Source organism: Anguilla anguilla, chromosome 9 (assembly GCF_013347855.1).
Source record: "Anguilla anguilla isolate fAngAng1 chromosome 9, fAngAng1.pri, whole genome shotgun sequence".
NCBI lineage: Eukaryota > Metazoa > Chordata > Actinopteri > Anguilliformes > Anguillidae > Anguilla > Anguilla anguilla.
Window position 1 is genome coordinate 24,186,828 of NC_049209.1, and position 6,735 is coordinate 24,193,562.

At 47.8% G+C, this 6,735-nt stretch overlaps 1 long non-coding RNA gene across 2 annotated transcripts; it reads left to right on the forward strand.

Annotated features, from left to right (window-relative positions):
* The first annotated feature begins 1,426 nt into the window (after positions 1-1,426).
* Positions 1,427-5,282, forward strand: LOC118235357. 2 transcript variants are annotated; one of them, XR_004766831.1, is made up of 3 exons: positions 1,427-1,470; positions 4,810-4,898; positions 5,151-5,282. It is a non-coding gene; the product is annotated as an uncharacterized LOC118235357 (long non-coding RNA). The 2 variants fall into 2 exon arrangements; XR_004766830.1 differs by lacking the exon at positions 1,427-1,470 and adding an exon at positions 1,921-2,077.
* The last annotated feature ends 1,453 nt before the right edge of the window (positions 5,283-6,735 follow it).

Here is a 6,735-nt window from a genome sequence, read left to right on the forward strand (position 1 = left end):
ATTGAATAGCCTTCATCTCTCAAATCAAAAATTGACATGTTTTTTTTTTGGCCATTGTTAAACCAAAATTTAACTTTAGATATGCCAGTATACAAGATACTTGATTTTTAGCTTAATTAAGTAGCACAATTGTTTTCAGCTGCGCCTAATGTAATGGGAGTGCTTTCTCTAGTGCCAAATTGGCACATTAGCATGAATACTTAAGCATGAGGTAACACAGTGTAGTGTCAGTACACTGGAGTAACGGCTGCCGAAAACCAGGTTTTACAATCATATGTAAAGATTTAATTAAAAACTGTTATTTTAAACAGTACTAGTAATTTGTAACATTATCGATGTCTTTGCTGTATTTTTGATCAATCAATTTAATGCTACCTTGGTGAATAAAAGTATCAATTTTTTTTCAAAAACATGGAAATTTCTCAGGGATTCCAAACTTTTGAACAGTAGTGTATGTATATGCTATATAGCAGCCTATAATGTGGAGTGACTAACATCACTGAGCTAGCCCACAGGAAGGACAGCCGACCGGTGAAGTGGAGAAATCGAAGGGTGTTAATGTTCCAGCAAAGAAGCGCTGGTTTTCCCCGAACCGCTAAAGAGTGTTGATGGAAATGTTCCAGAACCGCTAAAGGAACCGCTTCCCGGTTCACCAGTTATCTCTGACCGGCGCTGTCGGAGGTTGGGTCACAGATGGCCCCGTCTCCTCCCCCTTAGCCATGTGGTGAGTCAGAGAGGGTCTTTTTGGCTACGTGCCATGGTGTAGCGGTTGCGTGCATTCTGCCCTCTAACTGGGAGGAGACCGGGAGCTATGCCGGCCCCTCTTTTCATACCCGGGTCCCTCCCTGCAGGGCACCTGAGCATCTGCGTGGGGTTGCCCCATGGCAGGGGTGCAAAACACAACCCCCCAAACTTCTGCAGCGTGCTGCACTTGATGATGATTAATAAATGGGCAGTGATAAGATGGATTAATGCGATAGCTTTGCCTGGAGGGAGACCCGGGTTTAATTCCGCCTGAGCCAAGGCGCTAAAAGCGGGGAAAACGTCCCTTCAATTTAACGCCCATCAATAATGAATGGGCCGGGCCGTCTTTCAATATTCATCCTGCCCTTTGTCTCATATTCCCCCTCCAAATACCCACCTCTGCGCAGGCGGGGCCTCTGAGTTTTGTCAGGTGCGAAGTGGAGGAGCAGGGGCACGAGGCGAAGGGTCAGGAGGCCTCACGTCACCGCGCCTCGTGTTTTCTGTCCCTCCCGCGGCTCCCGGCGATTTCTCCAGGCTTCGGCGGGACCGTCATACTGACACTGTGGTCCTCTCCCCCCCCCTCACCAACCTCCCACTGTTCCAATGTGCGCTCCAGATGTGGAGCAAGGCGAGGCGAGGCGCTCTCTCCGAAAGCTTCCCCCTGAATTCCAGAGCAGCGCTACGAGAACTGAGGATGAGTCGCCATCCATCGCCTGGAACAGCATGGTGATCTTTATTCCACTTTATTATGCATGTGTACCTTTATGCCCAGGAAAATGCATGTGCAAATTCATTTTGCTAACCTAAAGGTTTTCCCATTGGGGGGAAATGTGAGTGGGCGGAAGGAGGTGCAGGTATGTGGTGGAGCGAGCATGCTCCACAGGGATTGCCTTTGTGTGATGGTGGGAAGGCCTGGTTCGCCTGCACATGCTCATTAGCAGGTAGAGCACTAATGGGAACTGCTCTCAGCCACCGCAGAGTTTCTCGGTGACGTGCACCTCAAGCTGTTTACACCCAATCTTTCCAGCTCCTTGTTAATTTTGCTCATGCTCTTTCTCTCTCTCTCTCTCTCTCTCTTGCTCTCTCTCTCTCTCTCTCTCTCTCTCTCTCTCTGTCTCTCTTGCTCTCTTTCCACAACATGCTGCTTTGTCGAGTCTCCACACTAATTTGTGGGACCTTTCTGGGCCCCCGTACGGAAGAACCTTTCAGGGCATGGCTGCGCCTCTCGCCTGCAGGACAGAGGGCAGCGGGCTGCTCTTGGCGCAGCCTTCCTGGCAGCGGGGGCCGGCTCCTGCGTGTGCGCATCGCAGTGCTCCGTGTTGCGCGTGATGAGGTGATTTGGAACCTATATTCTGTATGCTGTACTTCGGGGAGCTTTATAAACCAGGAAGGGAAAATATGTTTATGCAATTAAACTGCCTGCTCAATTAGACATGATGACAGTGTGATCAGTAACGCTGGGGGGGCCGGAAGCTTTTCGGCATGCTGGCACCCGATTAGTGCAGCACACGCGTTCCCTCTTGCCGAAGAGGAGGAGAAAAAAAAAAAACCTGAAATCCTGTTCCTTGCTTTGCTGCCATCACCATCCTTTCTCTAGACTAACCTCCAGGGCCACTGCGGGCGTTCATGGAAGTAATGAAGGCTGAGGCCAAATGGAACAGAGATTGGAAAAGAATTATGTATGCCTGTATGTGTGTGCGTGACTCTGTGTGCGTGTGTGTGTGAATCTGTGTGCGAATGCAGGGAAGGAGATATTTTGTGTATTGTTTGTGTTTATGTGTGCATGGGCATAGGAGTATATAGACACTGACAGTGTATGTGTGTGTGTCTATTTGCTTGTGTGGATGAAGGCTTACATATAGGTGCATGTAAATGGTAAATGGACTGCATTTATATAGCGCTTTTATCCAAAGCGCTTTACAATTGATGCCTCTCATTCGCCAGAGCAGTTAGGGGTTAGGGGTTAGGTGTCTTGCTCAAGGACATGGGCGGGGTTTGAACCGGCAACCCTCCGACTGCCAGACAATCGGTCTTACCTCCTGAGCTATGTCGCCCCTCATGTATCACTGTTGTATTAACTTTTCCAGGAATACTACTGCCTTCTTGTCACAACCAATGGCTAACCATACTGCTGTTTGCTTTTAGCATACTAACGTCAAAATGGACCATTTCCATTCATGTTACAAGGTCGTGAGCCAGCAAAACGCCGGACCAACTTTTCCAGAATGGCAGCTACAACATTTAGATTGTGTAGATGTGTTTATGTGCGTACTTTTATGTGCAGGAGAAAGGGTACACATGAGATAATGTTTGCATAAATGTGTGTGTGTGTGTGCATGTGCACGTGGATGCCTGTATGTGCATGCAAGTCTGTGCACGTGTGTGTTTGTGTAGGTGCAGGTGCATCTCTGTGTGAGCATTTTCGGACATGTGCGAGTTTGTGTGTGCATGTTGGTGCATGTACGTGTTTGTGTGTTCAGGTGAGCATGTGTGTGCGTGTGTGTGTGTGTGTGTGTGTGCGACTTCAGATCTGATTGGGGGTAATGAGACAGAACAGTGAAGCACACGGGGGGGGGGGGGGGGGTCCTCTTCTTGCCGTGTGTTAGGGGGTTCCAGTTGAACAGTAGAGAGGAAGATTAGGTGCAGTGAGGAGAGGTTTGTTTAATTAAGACGATGTGTGGCTGCCCTCGCACTCCCCGGCAGAGTGCATATCTAATTAGCTCGGCTGACCTGGCAGCTGCACAGAGCTGGCTCTAATGGAGACTGCGGAGCACAAGGCCAACTGATGCCACCGAGACACTGGAAGGAGAGAGAAACAGATGGGGGGCGAGAAAGAAAGGAAGAGAGAGAAGAGAGAGAGATGGAGAGAGGCACTCAGAGCCATGTCCTGTCCATCACACAGCACAGAGCTCAGCAGACAAGTGCTCTGGTGAGTACAGGCAAGCCAGGATGAAATCCCCACAGCACTACGAGATCCCCCATGGGACGCGGCTCACTCTGCATAATGGACAGAGCGAGCTAGCCACCTTGAATACATAACCACCGTCAGCAGGCCCGGAACAGAGGGGGGTGGCGGGTATGTACAGGCATTACGTGCCGCATCCCATACACCACCAGCCTTTGCGAGGGATCGATCGAGCGCGGCGTGATGAAGATGTTTCTGAGTACACACTGAGCTCAGAACGGCACCGAATCTCTCCTTCCCGAACGTCTGAAATACACCTGAGTGACAGACAAAGGCGTGTCATTTCACAGAGCGCCCCTCTGACAGAGTGTCATGCCCTGTAAACCGGATTTTTCCCGGCAGGGCATGAGGGAGCCACCGACTCACAAAATCAGGCGCGTGATGCCTGTTCTGAATGGATTTGTTTGGTGAATTTTTCACTTGCGCTACCTTCTCCCCAAGAGCATCATCCACAGTCCCGACAGTTATTCTCTTAAAGCAGGAACGCATTCCACCTTAATTTTGTAAAAAGTCCAGAGAAAAAAAAAAGATCTTCCATCGGTCCACAGAAATGGACTCCATTTCCAAATGGCCAACCCTCTATTGATTTATGAGATTGTTAGTAATCTATTAAAATGCAATTAAAAGTGCATTTGGAGTGACAGGAAATGGCTGGCCTGGGGAAGGTGCTAGAAGGATGGAGGGGGGGTAGAGGTGAAGGCAGGACATCTGTGGGAGGTGCTAGAAACATTTATCTAGTGCTGGTGGGACGAGGTCGTTTGTCAGCCGAAGGCTCACCTGGGCAATGAGACTCTGCAGCAGGAACCCAGCAGACCAGTGCACAGAAATCACTGAATCACAAAAGAGTGCTCCTTTTAAGAAAATACTTGGTAAAATGGTAAGAGCTTTTTGTAAGCCATCCACCCTGGGACTACCGTGAGAAAACAGCCTTTTAAAATAATAGCCTTTTGTCATTAATGCTTTTTAACTGCGCTTAAAAATATATAATTAATATGAATGATAAATGTGTGCATAAATGTAATGTATTAAATAAGACAACTGATGGTCAACTTTTGATGGCAGTAAATTTGTTTCTTTTGTCTTTTTTTAGTTTGAGACAGGTACATCAGCCCAGCAGTTATGAGCTCAAAGGACCAAATGAGGAAGACACTTAAAAGTCTGACTCCATTGGCCCTAATTAAGAGCCACAGTGAGTTAGAGATAATATAATTTCATATTTACCATAGAGTCACATTCTCAAGGGTAGTGGAGAGTTCTTCTTCACTCTGTATAGTATGCAGCAGCCCTTAGTGCTCTGTTGGACTGATGAATATTTAAAGACATCTGCTGAATGCCAGGAAGCAAGAGAAGAGGCCATCTTTAAAAAAGGCAATAAGATTAAGTTCAAGAATGGAATTTATTGATTAGCACTTTTCTTTATTACTTCCATCTTGTACCACAGAATATCCGAGGCAATTAACATAATTCACAACGGGAGACAGGGGATTGCGCCTTCCTTTCCGGAGAGTTCTCCTGCCTTCTGGTCCCCTGTCTTGAACTGAACTGGGCCAGACCAGACCAGACCCTTGTGCGTGGCCCCCACATCTGCTGAGGAGAACGACGAGGCTTTGAGCTCGCTGAGTCGATTATAGGTTTCCTTGAAGCCCTCTGTGTTTGGGCAGGTAAGGAAGGCAGACGTTTTTCTGCACACCGCCACTCCACCGGCGGTGAAAAAAATGTGCCAGCAGCTGCAGTCCGTCTGGGTTTGTGTGTTTATCCGTCACGACAGCATGTGGATGCTGTGCCCGGGAGAGCCTCAACGCCGGGAGAAATCCAGGGAGCACGGATTTGGCGGGGAGAGATTGTGCTGATATTTACCCCCAGTGAAATTCAATTTCCCGACCTCTGACTCCTTCAGAAAACCTTGCTGATCCACCCGCTACGGATTCGCCAACAAAGGCTGAGCTGCTGCTACTGTACAGCAGAAGCGCGAGACTCGCAAAATGAGAGATTGCTGGGTTGTACGACTCAGCCAGCAGCTGTGGTCAATGCTTTTACTGACTGGGACACAGATGCTCACCTATTTAAATTTTTTTTTTTTTTTTTTCAGTTTAAGCTCAGTGCCCCAAGGTTAATGAACATATTACAAAGTACAAGGAATACAAGGAGGATTGTAAATGACAGGAAAGCATGTAATGGGGGAGCAAAGAGGGAGCAATTTTAAAGCTGAGTTTTTTCAGATCATAGTGTTTAAAGCACATAATTCACATTGAATTATTCTTTGATTGTCTTTCCATAATAGGAATCCCATTTGAAAGTATCGCTCAGCATCTGTCACCAAGCTGGACGACACAGCGACCGGAAGTGGGACCGCTGATGCCGTCGCCACACGCTGCCAAGCGCGGTTGGTGGAGAAGGCCGCTTGGCACGGCACGTCTGACCGACTGCAACACATCAGAGCCGGAAAAAGGGGCCCGTCATTTCTGGGCTAAACACCTTCGCCAGGAGGACGCAACGCGGCAGAGCGCATTATTTCACATATTAGACTGCACTTCGGGCCAGTACAAGTCGTCACCTCTCTCCCAGGGAAAGAGAAGCGAGATTGGATCGTCCAGATTAGATACTGGCACACACGGCGCTTGCCTCTGTTGCTTTCATTTCGAGAGAGGGTGAAGCTGTACAGAAAAGCGCAGAAAGCGGTTAAATTGCACATGAAAATTCTGCAGATAACCTGCTTGCCCTTCCCGCACCGCCTTCACCCAGCAGTTTTCCATTTGCTTGAAAAAGAATTCACTGAAAGATCAAATCAATCCTAAACAACATGGAATGAATTATAAAAATTGTTTTCTGGGAGGAGAAAACAATATTTATGTTGCCTGTTGGGGAAGAAAGGCACTTGAACGTGATTAGAATTAGGGCAGTGGCAGACGCCATACAGTATACATTCTCTATTCAGGAGAGTCAATATGAATCTACAGCTTTCACATGGATGTATTTTTATGCAATTTGTATAATAATAACCCTTGAACCAGAGTGAAACCAATGTA